The following is a 19,993-nucleotide window of genomic DNA, read 5'->3' as shown; positions in this document are numbered from 1 at the left end:
TTACATGTATATCAAGGTTCTCTTCATCATCATCATTAGATGTACGACTATCATTGTCTTCATCATCCTCATTGGTTGCACCAATAACATCTACTTCAATCCTGTTCTCTAGCACATTATTAGCTACACTGATACCAACATCTTCAATTGTGTTCTCTACCTCATCATCATCTTCTTCAATGGGAGCATTACCTTTTTCTTTGATATTCACACCATCATGTTCCACCGGTTCAAAAATCACATTCACCAAAGGATGAAAATCCTTTATCCCTTTAATGTGATTATGTTGCTTACAATGTCTCTAAGCTATTGTGATTAGAATTCTTCAATTATTTAAGCCCTTGGATTTTTTGCAAGGACAATAAAATTTTCCATCTTTGTTTCTTTTGAAATGAGACTAAAAGCTAGTAATTGTCACCTTAGTTTGTTTTAGGTCCATATTTTCAAGTGTGGACTCTCTCTAGAAATAAATATTTGGGCAATAAAATTATAACAAATATAAACATATTAGTATAATGTTGAATATAATAAATAATAATTAAATATTACTAAATAAATGGAATCTAAAAAATGAAATGAATTATACAATATAAATATTGGCATTGATTTTGAACAATATAAATATTGGCATTGATTTTGAACAATATATAGTATTGGCATTGATTCTAGACTTCATTGAACTTGGTAGAAAGCTTTTGAACTATTGCATCCATGAGGTAAGGGAGAAAGTGCATACCACATTGTGACAATCCATGCTACCTAACTATGTCCAAGTTTTCTACATACTAGAGGCATACTCTACCTACTAGGCTACCTACATACCCGTATACATGGGATCGAGACCCTTGAACTACTCACTATAATGAGTATGTAGTTTTGGTTTCTAATTTTTTTGATGTAGAGGTAATCCTATAACCAATGGTGAGCTTTACCCACCTAATATAGCTCTTCACCATCATACACCCACTAGGGAGAATCATGTGGTTTTTTATAATTACAATTCTATAATACCCTAGTGCAACCTTTGTATTTTAGTTTATAGTTAATATAAGGTTAACCTATATACATCCTAACTCACTCCTTATTGAGTTATGTTTTAAAGCATGTGACAATAATAAATGGGGCTAAATAGGCCATGAGTTAATTTAATGCTAGTTGGAACAACTAATTGTTCATTTTATTGTAGCTAATCTAATGACAATTCTACAAAAATTTGTAATCAACCTAGGTAAGCAACAACTAGACCAATTGACTTATCTATGTCCTAACTCATTCCTTGTATAGTTATGTTTATAATCTTGTGGTCATGCTACCTGTTGAGTGAATTTTATTGTTTACATACATACATACATACATACATACATACATATACACACATATATACATATGCATATGTATATACATACATACATAGATATACATCAATCAAAAGGGCACGACAAAAAAATCCTAGATCTTGGTGCAAGGGTCCTAGGTCCTAAATAATGTGGTCAAACACTAGGTAGGATAGTATACAAGGTGATCAATAAGTCTCCAAGTTGTTTATATGTTTTAATAAGGTTATAAGCAAGTCAATTTGGTCAATGATTAGTCAAACATTGTGAGTTGACCAAAAATCTCCTTTTTCTATGTTTTATAATCTTTTCGCATATTGTGGTATAGTTTTGAAGGCATGTGGAGTATTATATTTGAAGTTTGTGTAAAAGTTGTAAAAATTGCAAAAAATGCAATCAAAGTTGTTAGGCAACTTTTAACAATTTTTCTTGCAATCTGGAATTGTAAGAGTCAGATCATTATATTGATCAAACATGGAAGGATGAAGTTGTAAGGTCAAGAGTTGTGACCCATAAATTGATATGCTTATTGCTAGAACTAAATTCTATAGAAATGGATGCACTTATTGTTTCTCATAAGCACAAAACCATATTTGAGCAAAGAATAGGAAGAATATAGTAGATTTGTGAATTTAAAGATATGATTGATATGTGAAGGAAATAGTAGATATAAGAAGAATATGCAAGTGAAGGTAGTGATTACCATAACTTTGACTCTCATTAGAAATAGAATTATTTCATAAATTAGGAGATGGACAATGAAATTAAGGAATGTTACAATGAAAATTATTACTAATAACACTTGTTGAGAGGAGATCACAATAACAAATTTCAGTTAGGTGCAAAGGTCACATGAAACAAGTTACCACTTTCATAAGGAGCCCAATCCATAGAAGAGACATACCCTTCCAATAAATGAAAGGGACATATAAGCATCAGATTAAGCATCAGAGAGAACAAAAAACATGAAATGGATATCTTATTACTTAGTGTAGGAGACAACATATAATTAAAGTAGCAAAGAGAATCATCAAACACCAATATTATCTACTACAAATCTAGTTGTGGTAATATCCGTAGACACTGAGTTACAAAGGGATACTTGTGCATACTTAATAAAGATAGAATGATATATATGTCAATGTCATGTATCTACTATAACCAACCATATTAGGAAGGAAAGGAATCACAAAGAGTGGTAAAGGTGGGGCCTCTAGGTACAACACCTCAAGAGATTGGTAAAGAACTGCATGAGGCCTCTAGTTAAGAATCTTGTGATCACTTATTTAAAATTTTTCCTCGAGTAGAACACTATGGGAGTAATTGAATTTATCCCTCTTACATCAACATCGATGAGAGAGAGGTTGATATAAGGCCCATGTCTTTAACTGCGTGTCTACAAATTTGATAATATATTTTATTTTTTCATAGCATTCTATGTGTGAAGATTTAGAACAACGAGTCTCTATTTTGATTATCTATTTTTTGAGCTTCCAAGTGAATGATTTATGCCAAGAGTATGGTGTTATTTTCATCCTATGGATTTATTCAAATGACTGTAATCTTCTTAAAGACATAGACATTGATATCTATGTAATCTTTGTCAGATCCATTGTAATCAACTTAAAGACAAAGATACTAATATCTATGTCATTGTTTTTGAATCCCTTGTAATATTCTTAAACACAAAGATACAGATATCTATATAAGATTTGCTGAATCCATTAAAAATACTACCCACTAAAGCTTGAACCTAGCAAATCTTTAAGAGACATTCAATGATTTCTACACCAAACATAAAGAAACCTTTATAATTTTATAATCTAAGTTAGCTTTAATAGATGACCATACATAAATGTTATTTTTAAATTAAGGGTAGCACAGTAAAAATTCAGCAGAATCAAAGGGAAAAAAACTAGATTATAAAAAAATGTAAATTTGGTAGATATTATTAAGATTTTTAGTAGAAGAAAAACACAATCTAGAAATAGGGGAAGAGACAGAGAAAAAATATATTCATTAAACACAAAAAAAAATCTCTATTGTATTGATTATAGGGAAGAATTACATTGTGCCTCAGTTATGAGGGCTTTTCTTTTCCTTTTAGTGAAATACTCCTCACTTATTACTAGAAATGTAATCAAATCCCTACTATGGTCATGTTGAGCTTGCAATGAATTTAGAAATTGAAACACCTAACTTTACTAATATGGGATATTTTACCACAACATTGGGTTTTAACCCTAGATTACATGTCAAGAACTTCATGTTCTTCCCTATCTTACCTACACAGGAACAAAGGAATTTTTCATGGTTTCACAATGCATGCCCCATTTTGCTTAGAAATGGGGACTCCCTACTTTATTTTTGGCTTTTCAGATCCCTAGTCTAGGGTCTGAGTCTTTTTCAAGAGTTTTTCTTACTTAATCTGGGTCCCAGTTTGAAAACCCAATCTCTAAAAGTCAAGTTTCTAAGGGAAGAAGTCTTTTTGAAAAATAAAATGACACACCAAAGCACCCCCCTAGGTGTACTAGTGCACCAAAACATGAAGAAAGCACTTACAAAAGGTAAGTGAGCAGCGGTGCACTTGCACACCCCCAGAGTTGCACCAAAGATCCTAAGATGGCCCACTCCTATCTCACTTGGTTTCTTTTTCATTTTCACCATAGCTCTACACCTAGTAGGTACATGACTCCACTCTATCTACCTACACAAGAACAAGTGAACAAGATAACATTAAAATCTAAGTAAGGTGTGCCTACCTACTTCTGTTGAGCTATCATTATGCACGGTGCTAAATGGCAGGAATTCTTTCAAACTCCTCTCTTGAAAAGTCAATCTTGCAAATGAACTCCAATATTTTGGATGATCTTTTAACCTACTAGAATCTCTTTAGTTGAAGATAAATGTGCTTTTTCATGAGGAGGCCTTTGCTGGTTTGAACCAATTTTGGATCAAATAATCAATCTTCTTGTTTTTTTCAAAATTAACCACAAAAGAGATATTTTTTTGGTATTTTCTATTTTTATGATGAATACGATCTAACAATGCAACTATGTGAATTCCTAATTTAACCAAGGCATTAGTAAAGAAGATAACAAAGATAACATAACAAGAAGTTTAGGAAAATAACATGAAAGGGAAATTCCCAACAGACATAAGCTATAGAAACAACACATTTGCGAGTTAAGCTTTCAAAGAAATCGATGGGTAACCAATGAAAGTAGGAGCAGGGCTTCTTTAATTCCACTATTACGATCATCAATGGGGAATTCAAGAATCGTAAGATGTTTCACTCTTCATCAAATCGCAAGGCCACCAAAAAGGCACTCATGCGAGATGAAAAGTTATGCAGGAACAAATTGGTGATTTCTTCTTGAGCTAGATACATTAGTGGAATTTGTAAAACCATAGCAAACACTAGAATTAAAATATCACACAACTAGAAGTAATGCAATAAATTTTTGGCTCAATCACATTCTCCAAACATAAATTCACAAAAATATGACACATTTAGGAAATAATAACTACACTCCAAATGCAAGCACCAAAAGCATAATATTATTGCAAAATAATGACAACTTTGTTTACATATTACAATCTGGTATTTATAAGAAATCATCTCCTCAATTTGTGTTGAGAGTGAGAGATATCTTCATGCAATAATATGCTTTCAATTTAATAAAAAAACTAATTGTATACAATCTAAATATCTAACTAGTGCTTAGTAGGACTCCATCCATTTTTATATCATTAATTGGATGCATGAGCCTTTACATGTCATAAAACAAAGAAATTATAAGAAAATAAGAAGAAGAGAGCCTTTAGTTGATGTAGAACTATCTAGAAGTATCAAAAATAAAAGCTCATCCTTCACTGGGCATATGTCAGAGTTAAACTGTCAACAGAATACATTTCTGATGCATGGAAAGCTCTAATTTTAGAAATGGTAGTTAACTATTGGTGCACCTCTCAAGTAGTGCACCTCAGAAGAAGCGCACTAGTGCACCTGCATGAATTCTTCAAAATTCTTCCAACACTTTATTGAAAAAAGAACACCAGTGCACCTACATGAATTTTTCAAAATTCTTCCAACACTTTGGTACAAAAAGCACTCCAGCACACCTCAAAGGTCCAAAAATACAAAATTTTACTTAGTGCCAAAAATGAAATTATGGCTTCTGGGTTTTGTCCCCTTTCATACTAAAGCTATATCTAGATGTTTACCCTTGAATTTCTTTATTATTTCATTGAACTTTTTTCACATCTAGTAAATCCAAGGCATCATATTTATCTTTGACCTTTTTCCTATAGTTATCTACCTCTATATGAGTTTTAGCAAAATCCCCGAACGTGGTATCTAGTTCTAGCAATGCTTCTTTTGTGCTAAAATTCCAAGGCACCCGTGTTGAATCTTGTCATTAATAATTGCATAAGATGAGGAAATATTTTTGGTTTATGTGTCCAACCTCTATATCTTTGATCTTTTCTTCTCACCAACTACCCTATCCTTCCCAGTGAGAGACCAGGTGATCTAGATTATCCAAAATGGTCAAATGTTTGAAAATATTTCACAATATTTTCTAGACATTTTTAAATGGCTTTTTTAGAGGTCTTCTGCTCAAAATTTCAAGCTGAAACTTTCATCAGTTCCTAAAACTGGGTAACTAAAGGCTCACTATTTAAAGGACTAAAATTAGATTTTCAGTTCTTCTTTCCAACAGTATAAATGGTTCTGAATTTTGAGCTCTAAGTCAAAAGTTATAACCCTGACAAGTTAAGGATTCCATTTTTACCTACAAAAAGAAACAAATGTTAGTCTGGAGAGATGAAAATTCTTAATTAAGACAAATCCTAATGACAAAAAGAATACCAAAAAAACCTAATTTTTCCAAAACACCAGAAAACCCTAATTTTACCCTTGGAGTGCAAAAACATTGTGCACCTAGCACACCTATGAGGTGTGCTTAGTGGACATTTTCTCTTTCAAAAAATGTGGTGGAGATCACTGCACCTCGTGGGGTCCACTGATGCACACCCATTTTGACTTGGTGCAAAGAGTTTTGTTTTCTAAGGTGCCCAACAACGCACCTTTAAATGGTTTTGTTTGCGTATTATTTTTTGGTTTCATAAGTTTTTTGTGTGGAAAAAATAAGGTGTGCAACTGCATACCTAGGTAGGTATGCAAGTGTGCACCTTACCTAGATTTTAATGTTGTCTTGTTCACTTGTGCTTGTGTAGGTAGGTAGAGTGGACTCATGCACCTACTAGGTGTGGAGCTCTAGTGAAAAAGTGGACAAAATGAAAAAGAAAATAAGTGGGATAAGAGTGGGAGGTCCTAGGATCTTTGGCATAGTTGTGGAGGTGCATAGGTGTTCCTTTGTGCACATACTTTTTGTAAGTGATTTCTTCACAGTTTGGTGCACTAACTCACCTAGGGAGGTGCTCTGGTGCACCTTTTTTATTTTGCAAAGAGACTTCTTCCCTCATAAACTTGACTTTTAGAGACTAGGTTTTTCATCTAGGACCTGAATTAGGTCAAAAAAACTCTTGGAAAATACTTGGACCTAGGACTAGGGATCGAAAAAGCCAAAAATAAAGTACGGGGTCCCCATTTCTAAGAAAAATGGAGCATGCATTGTGAAACCACAATAGAATTGAGGATCCTTCTCAAGAATTTCAAAAATCTTTAGTTTATCATTCAATGGTTCAACATTAGAGGAAAACGCCCTAGTTTCCTTTCTAAGAACCTTAAATAGGTTATCCTTTGACCCCAATAACTTGATCAGAGTAAGATTTTTGAAACATGAGATTTATCTAAGTTGATATCAAAAATTTTGCAATGTTTGTAGATGATATAGTTCACATCTTATTTAGCCAACCCTAATGTTTACAAAAATTCAATTGAACACTTCAAATAGATGGTCTCATGAGTAAGATCATTTGGGTTTCTGATGATCATTTTTCTTACATGCACACTAGTCAATCCACAGTCATTATACATGTCCATTACTAGGGTATCAATGCCTCCATGAAAGATTCCTTACTAAAAATCTCAAGAGGAGATCAAGGAACAAAATAACTTTTTCCACAAGTCTCCCAAATTTTTTCTAGGGTTAAACATTTAGATTAATTAGGAAATCCATTTGAAATTGGGCAATATGAAAAATGTTTGGATCACCATAATCAATGGCCAAAGTAAAAATTACCTTGAATCCTTACCCTAATATTAAGAATGTTGCAAACAAAAATTACCTTAAACTCTTACAACAAAATGAAAAAAATAACTTCAATCCTTATGTTCAAATTAAACAAGCAAATAGAAGAGTATAGGACCTTACGTTGAAAGCAAGTTCCAAAGAGAAGAGGATGTAAATAAATCCATCAATCTTACCTTGATGGGGCTGAAAATATCTGAATTGGTCATGCATAAAGCCTCCTGTCTACACTTTTCTGCGTGATATGAAATAAACTTTCACTCTTTTTTTATATCCCTGAAATGTAAAAAATTTGACACCAATCTTAACTATCATCAAAATTTTGACATTATCAATATAATTTTTTAAAAAAAAGAATTTGACAAAGAAAAATTGGCATGCTATAAAAAATTAACAAAAAAATTATCCCCAAATGTACTAGTGAATCATTGAGCCACTCGACATAAGAACACTAGAACACTCATTGAGCATAGTGTCAACCAAGATGAACATCCACTAAGTTGTACAAAGATCCCCAAGCATTATTTATATCAAGGAGAACTTCAACCTAGTATCACCAAGTTCCTATAGTCACTGAGTCATTGAGGAAAACTACAATCAAGAGAAATCTTAGAAGCAATCGAGCATCATTTCCTTTCAACTAAGTTCTCCAACTCCAAGGTCAAAACTACTCCAACATACAAGACTGTCGACTACCCTAGGATGGTCATGCATCATTCAAGAAAGATGAATTATAGTCAAAGGAATACATCTAAAGAACTCCTCTCCTTTCGACATGACCCTTACATCTAAGTGGAAATCTTAATTTTGTTGTTAGTCTTTCTTTCTAGGGTTGTCTATTGTTTGATTATTTTTCTTTTCTTGGCTGCCAATTTGTGTCTATTGGGTTTGTGTTTTGTATCGCACTACCTTCCTCATATTTACCCAGTTTTGTCTTTGCTTTGTTTCTCTTTGTGGATCTCATTTATATATTTTGGTGTGGATTTCAAGCCTCTTTGTTCAAAACTTATCTTGTCTTGGGTTTCAAGGTCCATTAAAAACTTGTCACTTAATGAAAAGTAAATTATAAAAAGATACATAAAAAATGAGTTCATTGTCTATAGAAGAAAATTAATTCATCCTTTTAAACTTTCTTTGTGTTCCACAAGGATGCTTCCCTACTATTTTGGGGGGGTAATCATTGTAAGGATGCAAAGAAAAAATTTTGTTGTCTCTAGAGCCCTCTCATTTCACCAAATTCATAGACATCCCAAATACAGATACAGTTGGTCATTGTCATTTTTCTAGGTAGATAGATAACACCCAAACACCCTAAAAAAAATATTTTTAAATGTTTTCTTTTTTCTGCATGGATCACACGTGCTTTTAAAAATATAATAATAACTAAAAACCCTATTTGGTCTCATTAAATCACTAAAATACTAACTCTTCTACTCATTTTAAGATTTTTCATACTTCTTGTTGGGAATTGGGAAAAAAAAATATAGCTAGTAGAAACAACAATGAAGAAGATTGTATTTAGTACTAGTATTTACTACTTTAGTTGGACTTCTCTTTATGTTATTTTGATTTTTGGTATATGTATGTCATATTGTTACAATGGAAGTACTTGACATTTATCATTTGATATTTTTCCATGTATTGATTTTATAAAATGTGCATAGTGAATGGTTTATCAATGTTATGATATGCATATTTGAATTTTGTATTACCTTAGAGTATTTTCCCCCTAAATTTTGGCTTTGACTCATACTCATGCCAAAAACATGTTGACCATTCTTTTGAAGATGACAATTTTTTTGATATCACAAAGGTGGCAAATTGTCTTTTAACAATGGCAAAGTTTTTGAATATGTTACGTGGCACAAATATGTGGCAAAGGCATAATAAAATAAGTTTGAAACATGGCAAGACAAAGGTATTGGCATATAATAAAGAAAAATTTAAAAGTCTAAACATGAACAATATGTGGCAATTAATAAAAGTTTACATGCCAGGCTAGGTGTAAGGTTTCTATAGTGGACTTGAAAGGAAATTAAAATAGAGTTTTGATTGTGGGCATTTGATGGATTACTTTTCTCTACGAATGTCATTTTTGAATTTTCTTCTTTACCTCTCTATGTAAAAGATGTTGAAAGGATTTCTCCCTTGCTACGAATATGGACTATTCTTTGTCCTACAAAGGTGAAAACTTGTCTTGACTTTACAAATTTGGGATTATTATGGAAAACATTTTGGAAAGAATTGTTTTGAAATGGAGTATTGTTTGTTGGGTAATGTATCATATGTTGTTAAAACTTAGCTTGGTTTTTCTTTGTATAAATACTCATTTTTTGATCTCTGCTATGCATGCATGAATGGCTATGGCAAAATACAAGAAGTTTTTTTTTTTTTTTTTTTTTTTTAGAGAAAAAAGGAGTTTCTTTGACATTGTAATAAAGGGTTTCATTGAAAACAAAGAAATTGGAGGCAAAAGAAAAAGAAATAGGTATGATTATTTTGGCTTATTCAAAATTCTTTTTGAAAAGAAAAATAAGGTGAATAAAGTTTTAAAAAAATTTACAGTCAGTTTCGAAAAGGGGAATGAAAAAAGAATAAGGGTTTCTAAATGTTTTTCAATCTATTTTTACAAAGGAAAAGTTTTCTTCATTTTTCTTCCTATTTAAAATATAGAAGTTCAAACCCTAATAGCATTAGGTCTGAAATGAAGTTTAAAAAATAATGAGGTTCTCTGGTTCGAACCCTAAATGACATTTTTTTAAAGGGTTTCAATGGTCATTTTTAGGGGTTTCTTACAAACCCTAATAGCTCCATTTTTAAAAATTTTGAAGAAAAGTTTGAAATCTTACTACCACACTTTGTTGTTTATACAGTTGATATTTCAAACAGCATTTAAAGAATTTCAAGGCATAACTAATAATAGTTTGTTTTTAAAATAGTATATCATAAGGCCATTTTTGAACAACCCTAATTAGTTCAGTTTGTTTGCATAATTGATTATATTTGAATCTCATCTCTATTTAAAGAAATAATTGTAAATTCTAAATGTGTGATTCAGAGGAAGGAAAGAGACAAAAATACATTGAATAATTTGTGAAAGTTGTATTCTAGAAGCTGTATCTTGAATTTACCTACATATATAAGTGTAGAATATACAGTTATATGTGTATGTAAAGTTGTAAACAAAAGGAAAAAGATATAGAGGGTTAAAAACCCTGAGTAGTTGTTATTGATTGTAAGGAGTTGAAGCTTAATAAAGTTATAGATTGATGGAGTGGTTTTTTTCCCTATGATGAATCCATAAGGAATTTTGAGGGTTTCCCACTCAGCAAAATTATGTGTCTCTATCTTGTGTGAGTTCATTTTTTTTTCTTATGCACAATGAATGATTATTATTTAAGTAAGATTTGAATGCATTCAGTTTATGAAACTCTGAAGTTGAAATTTGTAATTGGTTAAAAAATATTAGTGAATTCTAATTCACCCCCCTGCAAGAACTCTATTACTTCCAACAAGTGGTATTAGAGCATAGGATTCCTTCTAGGAATTGTTCCAGGGATTTTTATTGGAAGTAAAATGACATAGGCTAAAGGAGCATTGCTTAACCAGGCTCCATTATTTGATGGTAATGACTATTTTTTGTAGAAAGTGATGATGGAGGCTTTTATACATTCTTTAGATGTTAGAATGTGGGATGTTGTTATTATGAAGTATATTGTCCCACAAACAATACCTACTGATGCTAATGATAAACTGACATATGAACTAGATAAAAAGGAGAGATATGCTCTTCTATATAGTCTCACCAAAGATGTGTTTGCTAAAATAGTCTACTGTAAATGAGCAAATGATATTTGTGAAAAATTGGAAACTATTCATCAAGGAGATGAAAAGGTTAAAGAGTCAAAATTGTTAACTCCCAAAACATAGTTTGATAATTTGAAAATGAATGAAGATGAAAATATTTTAGCATATTTCTTAAGAATTGATGAAATAGTCAATGCTAGAAAAGGTCTAGGCGAAAAAATTGAAGAACATGACGTAGTTTCAAAAGTCATTAGGTTAGTTCTACCTAAGTTTGAATCTAAAATTTCTATTTTAGAAGAAAAGAAAAGTTTTTTAAAAATGTCTTTGCATCAATAACAAGGAACCCTAACTGCATATGAAATGAGAATTAGCAAACAAGCTACTTCTACATCAAAATAGATAGCCTTTAAGGCTGAAGAGAGTGATTTGGACTTAATAGATGCTCTAGAAGCATTATTAGTCAAGAAAATGTGAAATAAATACAAAGGAAAACTAAAATGTTTTAGTTGTGGTCTGTTAGGACATTTTACTGCAAAATGTCCAAATGTAGAACTAGAAGACTATGATGAGAGAACTGAAATTTTTTCAAAAAAGAAACCTTGGAATCAAAACAAAAGATTCAAAGATTTCAAAAAGAAAAGTCTTATGTCAAAAGAAGACTCAAATGAAGAATCAAGTGATGTTGATGAAGAAGAGGAAAGGTTGTTCATGGCTGAAATAATCCACACCCCTAAACTTGAATCTAGTGAATCTGAATCTTCATCTGATTCAAATGAAGAAATTGATCTTGAAGAAGAACTTCTAAAATCTTTGCAAGAATTTAAAAGATTAAAGAAGTTATTTTCAAATCATGAAAATAAAAATTAAAAACCTCAAGAAGAGTTAAAAGAAGCAAATTAGATTACAGAAATCATAAAACTTTACTTAAAGAAAAGGATAAAAGGTGGAATGCTTTGCAATGCTCATCTGAAGAGTTTTCTAAATAGAAAACTAAATTCTTCTTCAAAGATTATTTTTTTAATTGTAATATTTTTGAACATAAGGCAATATTCTATGAAAATAGTACCAGTCAAGACAAGAAAATAATCATCATATGTTTCAGATGTTTTCACTATGGTCATTATGCAAATCAATGCAAACTAAATTTAAGACCTAAATAGATTTGGAAACAAGTTAAGACATCTAAAAAATATTTATTGTTGAAACAACCCTATTTGCTCAAAAACCTGCAACATGGGTTTTGGATAGTGGTTGCTCACATCATATGATTGGGTGTAAAAGTAAGTTCAAAACCCTAGAAGATTTTGATGGAGGGTTTGTTCACTTTGGTGATAATTTAGGAGCCTATATAATAGGAAGAGGCTCAATAATTTTAAACAAAGATACACCAATTCATTATGTGTACATTGTAGAAGGTTTGAAACATAATCTTTTAAGTTCTAGTCAGATTTGTGATAGTGGGTATTCTATTTCCTTTAATGCTAAAGGAAGCTTTATAAAAAATGGAAGGGAGAAATTCATTGCTAATGGCTTAAAGACAGGTGGAAATCTTTATAACCTGATTGATTCTACCGTTCAAGAAACACCATTGATTAACACTTGTCTTATGAGTTAGGTAGAAGAGAATTAGTTGTGGCACAAAAGATTGGGACATCTTAGCTTTGATAATCTTGCTAGAATCAGTAGGAATAAAAAGATAAGAGGATTACCACAAATTACCAATCCAGTGAATATTTGTGAAGAATGTGTAAAAGGTAAACAAAAGAGAGTATCCTTTAAAATAAAAGAACGATCATCAAATAAACCACTTGATTGTGCATACTCATCTATGTGGACCAACTAAAACTACATCATTAAATGGTGAGAAATATTCTATGTTGTTCATAGATGACTATTCAACGATGGTTTGGGTAATGTTTCTGAAACATAAATCAGAACCATTTGACCATTTCAAAAATTTTAGAAAAATGGTAGAAAGGGAAACTAACTTGAAATTAAAATGTTTAAGGTCAGATGGGGGAGGAGAATTCACTTCTCAAGAATTCATTGAGTATTGTGAAAAACATGGCATTAAAAGACAATACTCTACTGCTAGAACACCACAATAAAATGGTGTTGTGGAAAGGAAAAATAGAATGGTTAAAGAAATGGCTATAACCATGCTAAATGAAGCAAAATTACCTAACAAATTCTAGAAAGAAGTCATTCATATAGTTATCTACATTCTAAACTGAGCACAAATGAGAGTTAGAACAACTAATAGTCCATATGAATTATGGAATGGCAAAACGACAAATGTTAAAAATTTCAAAAAATTTGGCTGTAACTGTTTCATCATTAGGAATGATGATTCCTTAGAAAGCTTCGATTCAAGAGCTCATGAAGGGATTTTTCTTGGATATTCTACACATAGTAAAGCCTATAAATGCTATAATAAAAGGCTGAATAAAATTGTAGAAGCCATAGATGTTGTATTTAATGAAAACTATATGTTACAATAATAAAGAGGATCCTGAAGAAGCATCATTCCAAAAATTAGAAACTTTACATGATGAAAACATTGAAAATGTTGAATCTTAAAATGCTAATGAAACTAAACAAGAAAATTGTTCAAGTCCCAAAGTAAAAAATATTGGCTCAAAAGTAAATATTTCATCTAGGATAATTGCTAAGAGACATCTTGAGTTTCAAGTCATTGGAGATGTAGAAAAAGGGATATTGACTAGAAGAAAGGCAAAACATCCAAAAAATATTTAATTGTTGAAACAACCCTATTTGCTCAAAAACTTGCAACATGGATTTTGGATAGTGGTTGCTCACATCATATGACTAGGTGTAAAAGTAAGTTCAAAACCCTAAAAGATTTTGATGGAGGGTTTGTTCACTTTGGTGATAATTCAAGAGCCTATATAATAGGAAGAGGCTCAATAATTTTAAACAAAGATACACCAATTCATTATGTGTACTTTGTAGAAGGTTTGAAACATAATCTTTTAAGTGCTAGTCAAATTTGTGAGTGGGTATTCTATTTCCTTTAATGCTAAAGGATGCTTTATAAAAAATGAAAGGGATAAAGTCATTGCTAGTGGCTTAAAGATAGGTGGAAATCTTTATAACTTGATTGATTCCATTATTCAAGAAACACCATTGATTAACACTTGTCTTATGAGTCAGTTAGAAGAGAATTGGTTGTGGCACAAAAGATTGGGACATCTTAGCTTTGATAATCTTACTAGAATTAGTAAGAATAAAAGGATTAGAGGATTACCACAAATTACCAATCCAATGAATATTTGTGAAGAATGTGTAAAAGGTAAACAAATCAGAGTATCTTTTAAAATAAAAGAATAATCATCAAATAGACCACTTGAACTTGTGCATACTGATCTATGTGGACCAACTAAAACTACATCATTAAATGTTGAGAAATATTTTATGTTGTTTATAGATGACAATTCCAGGATGGTTTAGGTAATGTTTCACATAAATCAGAACCATTTGACCATTTCAAAAATTTTAGAAAAATGATAGAAAGGGAAACTAACTTAAAATTAAAAATGTTTAAAGTCAAATAAGTGAGGAGAATTCACTTCTCAAGAATTCATTGAGTATTGTGAAAAACATGGCATTAAAAGACAATACTTGTTAGTGTAGTTTTTTATTTTTCCTATTTTGATAGGTTTTTCCTACACTTTTAATAATCCCGCTTAGGTTAATAAAGCATGTCTTATTAGGTGAATGGTTATGAGGTGTCACCTTCCTACATGTGAGCATCCATTAGCTATCTTGGGAAGATACTTTGCTATCTTTAGTCTAATAGATGGTTGCTCCTCATTGGTTGGTGTTACCACCTCCTCCCTCTTCCTAGCCTATATAAGCATGCTACCTGGCTTGTATTTGCATCTCTTGTTTTTGCATCCTCTTAATGCTATTTCGCTTCCAGCATTTGCATTACTCTCTTGGAGACTAACTCTATGATGTTATTTTGATTTTGTATCATTTGCATTCATAGTTTAGATATTTACTCTTTGCACTAGTTTTCTGGGTTATTAATCTTTTCAGATTCTAACATGGTATCAGAGCTTTTCTATGTGCAAGAGTAGATTTTAGTTTCCTTATTTGAGAGATTCGGGGGGGGCAAATAAACGTTATTGTAGTTTTTTGAAAAACGAAGTATGCTCTTCTCTTGCATCTTTGGATGATCCTGAGAATCAGAAAAGTTTTGACAAAAACAGTTTTTCTTTGGGGTTTCAATCTCAAATCTGACAACCAACTTGCATTTTTGGAGTTTTCAATCAGTTTTGCAGGTTCCAGCATGCCATTGATGGACTTAAGAAGATGATCCAGAATTTGCATGCCATATTTTGGTTGCTGGGGTCGTTTTCTGATTTTTGGAGCCGTTTTTTACTGTTAAAGGCGTCTGATTTACACTACAGCAACATTTTTTGTTCATCAACAAGAAAAATGCTTTCTGGGTTTTATTCGCAGCCCCGAAAAACCATCTGGGTATCATTTAGATTTTGCATGCAAGCTGTATATTTTTCAGAATCGAGCATGCAAAGCTACAGCCATACCCCTCTCCGTTGGCAGCCGCAGATTTGAATGCAGTTTTCAAATGTCTCGTTCTTGCTCATACGGACTCTGATTTTGATGATTCTTGTTATGAACTTGGCTTTTTTTTTGTGCTCTATCCACTAGTGGAGTTATTTTTTGATTTTCATGCATGAATTCTTCAAAAATTGCAGATTCTCAGCCGTGACTGTGCACAATTCTCATTTTGCAAACTTTGGAGGATCATAACTTTCTCATACGACCTCGTATTAAGGCGATTCTTTTTTTTGAAAGTGCATGATTTTTCGAGTAGATCGCAGTGGTGCTATTTGTTTCATTGATTATTGTGCCCAAGTTTCACTTTTAGCATATGCTTTTCATGAGAGTTTGTAATGCATTGAAATCAAGACCACTAAGTATCTCTTTCTAGTGGTAGTTGTAAATGCACTAAAATAAAGTTCCAAATCATATTTCTTTGGAGGGGGTTCTTTGATTGAGTAAAAAGGGGGGGGGGGGGCATTGTCGTGGCTGGTTTCTCTTCTTTTTAGCATTTCTTTGTCATGGATCAGACAAATATACCCATGCTAACTCCATACAATTACTTTGAGTGGAAATCATGCATGAGAATTCACTTAAAGAAAGCTGGATTAAATAGGATAACTATGGGACTTGAAACTGAACCTGCTAAAGATGAAGATAAGCCTAAGTGGTTTAACAAATGTAATGAGGCATTTGGAACATTGTGTTTGTCTGTTTCTCTTGACCTGCTATTTCACATTGAGTCTTTGGATACACCAAATGAAGTATGGACAAAGCTAGAAACACTATTTGGCACACAAGATTCAATGAGGGGTCATATGTTGGAAAATGAATTAATTAGTTTGAGCCCAGGCAATTTCAACACAATCCAAGATTTCTTCACCAAATTGAAATCACTAAGGCTGTAGTTAAAACAATGTGGAATTGAAAAGAAAGATGAACAACTGATTCTCAGTATTCTCTCTAAGCTAAGTTCAGAATATTCTGTGTTTGTCTCTACCTTCTATGCTACTAAGGGTGCACTTGGTACTCAATTCACCATGCCATCTCTAGATGATTTTGCTGTCAACCTCACTCGAGAACAGGACAGGCTAATCCAGATGGGCATTCTTAAGTCCTCTAAGTCACATGCCTTGGCTGCCAACCAAGGCACAAAAGAACAAGGACAAAGTAGTAACAACAATAGTAAGGAAAAGAAACAAAAGAATAGCGAGGAGAAGAAGGATCAGATGCTGGTTTCTTCAAAAGCAACTATTGATACACCATCTTCCAAGGGTGATAAGCCTAAGAAAGAAAAGGTCAGATGTGCCTATTGTAAAAGACCTGGTCATGATGAACATAAATGTTTGCAGAAACAACTTGATCACTTAACATACATTCTTGAGAAGAATAATATCAGTGTTCTTGAGTCTATCAAACAAAGTTCTAATGAAGGGTCTAACAAAGAAAAAGAAAATAGCAAGGGGAAAGGAAAGGGCAAGGCTCTTTTTGCAGTTGCTTCCTCACCATCCACTTGGGTTCTTGATTTGGGTGCTTCACACCACATGGCTTCATCTAAGGAAGAACTTGCATCCTTGGAGCCATGTACTATGCCTTCTATTTTGATAGGTGATAACACTCTTGTTGAGGTGTGTGGGAGAGGGTCTGTTGATGTGGGGGATGGCGCATTCCATGATGTTCCTTATGTACCCTCATTGTCAACTAATCTCCTATCGGTACACTAGATCACTCACACAGGTTTAGGCAAGCGGGTTGAGTTCACTCCTGATTCAGTGGAGATATGTGAGTTGCACATTGATTCTATAGTTGCAGTTGGGAGAGCAGATCATCAGTCACGACTCTATATGTTTTCTCACTTTGTTCCTGATCCTCCTTTGACTAGTTCACTCATTCACTCTAATAATGTGAGCAGATTATGGCATGAGTAGTTTGGCCATCTTAACTTCCACTACTTGCATCGGCTTAACCAGCAGAGCATGGTCATAGGGTTGCCTTCTACTTTGACATTGGAGTCACTTGGAATACATGATAGATCTTCTGATGGGTCATATTCACTTGAGCAGTCTTCTACCTCCACTTTTGATGCAGAGAGTGATTCAGAGGACTCACCTCCTTCCTCTCCTAGTCATCATTTACAGGTTGATGATTCTCCTCTAGATTCTCCATCTTCTGGTCCACTTTGGGCTAGACAAACCTTGCAGTTTACAGGTGATTGGGTTGGGGATCCATCAGACACCAAGCAGACTCGTTCACAATTCCAGGATGCTCTGCATATCTTCATTGCTACTGCCTCAAATCCACAGTCCTTTCATGAGGCTTCTGGTATTTTTGAGTGGGATACAGCTATGCAGGAAGAGTATAGTTCCTTGATGAGGAACCACACTTGGGATCTTGTCCTTTTTCCTAAGGGAAGAAAACTTGTTCGATGCAAGTGGATCTACCGGACAAAATTTGCAAGCTTTGCTGGAGGTGCGGGATGCTACATCTTTTGGGGGGGCCTCTTCCTCTCACTTGGAGTCCTAATTTTCTTTGGGGAGTCTCTTTTCTCTCTCTTTTGGGGGAATTTTATGTACATGGGTACCTCATCAGGCTTGACTTGCCGGGACCCATTTCTACATCCACCTAAGCTTCGCTTATGGGGGGGTGTTAGTGTAGTTTTTTATTTTTCCTATTTTGATAGGTTTTTCCTACACTTTTAATAATCTCGCTTAGGTTAATAAAGCATGTCTTATTAGGTGAATGGTTGTGAGGTGTCACCTTCCTACATGTGAGCATCCATTAGCTATCTTGGGAAGATACTTTGCTATCTTTAGTCCAATAGATGGTTGCTCCTCATTGGTTGGTGTTGCCACCTCCTCCCTCTTCCTAGCCTATATAAGAATGCTACCTGGCTTGTATTTGCATCTCTTGTTTTTGCATCCTCTTAATGTTATTTCGCTTCCAGCATTTGCATTACTCTCTTGGAGACTAACTCTATGATGCTATTTTGATTTTGTATCATTTGCATTCATAGTTTAGATATTTACTCTTTGCACTAGTTTTCTGGGTTATTAATCTTTTCAGATTCTAACAATACTCTATTGCTAGAACACCACAGTAAAATGGGTTTTTGGAAAGGAAAAATAGAATGGTTAAAGAAATGGCTAGAACCATGCCAAATGAAGGAAAAATACCTGACAAATTCTAGAAAGAAGCCATTCATATAGTTGTCTACATTCTCAACCGAGCACAAATTAGAGTTAGAACAACTCATACTCCATATGAATTATAGAATGGCAAAACAACAAATGTTAAAAATTTCAAAAATTTTGGTTGTAAATGCTTCATCAAAAGGAATGATGATTCCTTAGAAAGCTTCAATTCAAGATTTGATGAAGGGATTTTTTTTCGATATTCTAGACATAGTAAAGCCTATAAATGCTATAATAAAAGGTTGAATAAAATTATAGAAGCCATAAATGTTGTATTTAATGAAAACTCAGTGTGCTACAATAATAAAGAGGATCCAAAAGAAGCATCATTCTAAAAATTAGAAACTTTGCATGATGAAAACCTTGAAAATGTTGAATCTAAAAATGCTAATGAAACTAAACAAGAAAACTATTCCAGTTCCAAAGTAAAAAATACTAGTTCAAAAATAAATACTTCATCTAGGATAATTACTAAGAGACATCCCGAGTCTCAAGTTATTGGAGATGTAGAAAAAGGGATCTTGACTAGAAGAAAGCCCAAAATAGATGAACAAGCAAACATTATTGAACATTTTTGTTAGATATTAGACTTTGAACCCAAAACTATTATTGAAGCCTTATTAGAATCTTGTTGGAAAAATGTTATGTAGGAAAAAATAAATCAAATTGAAAAAAACAAGAGCTGGGAACTTGTTCCTAGACTTGATGACAAAAATGTCATAGGTGGAAAATGAGTAGTTTGTAACAAATTGAACAAAGAAGGAAAAGTGATAAGGAATAAATCTAGATTTGCTTGGAAAGGATATGCTTAGTAAGAAGGAATTGAATCAATTAGAATCTTACTTGCATATGC

This window comes from Cupressus sempervirens, chromosome 8 (assembly GCF_028749045.1).
Source record: "Cupressus sempervirens isolate cs-2001-9-10 chromosome 8, ASM2874904v1, whole genome shotgun sequence".
NCBI classification, from domain to species: domain Eukaryota; kingdom Viridiplantae; phylum Streptophyta; class Pinopsida; order Cupressales; family Cupressaceae; genus Cupressus; species Cupressus sempervirens.
Note: the sequence above shows the minus strand (reverse complement) of the source record.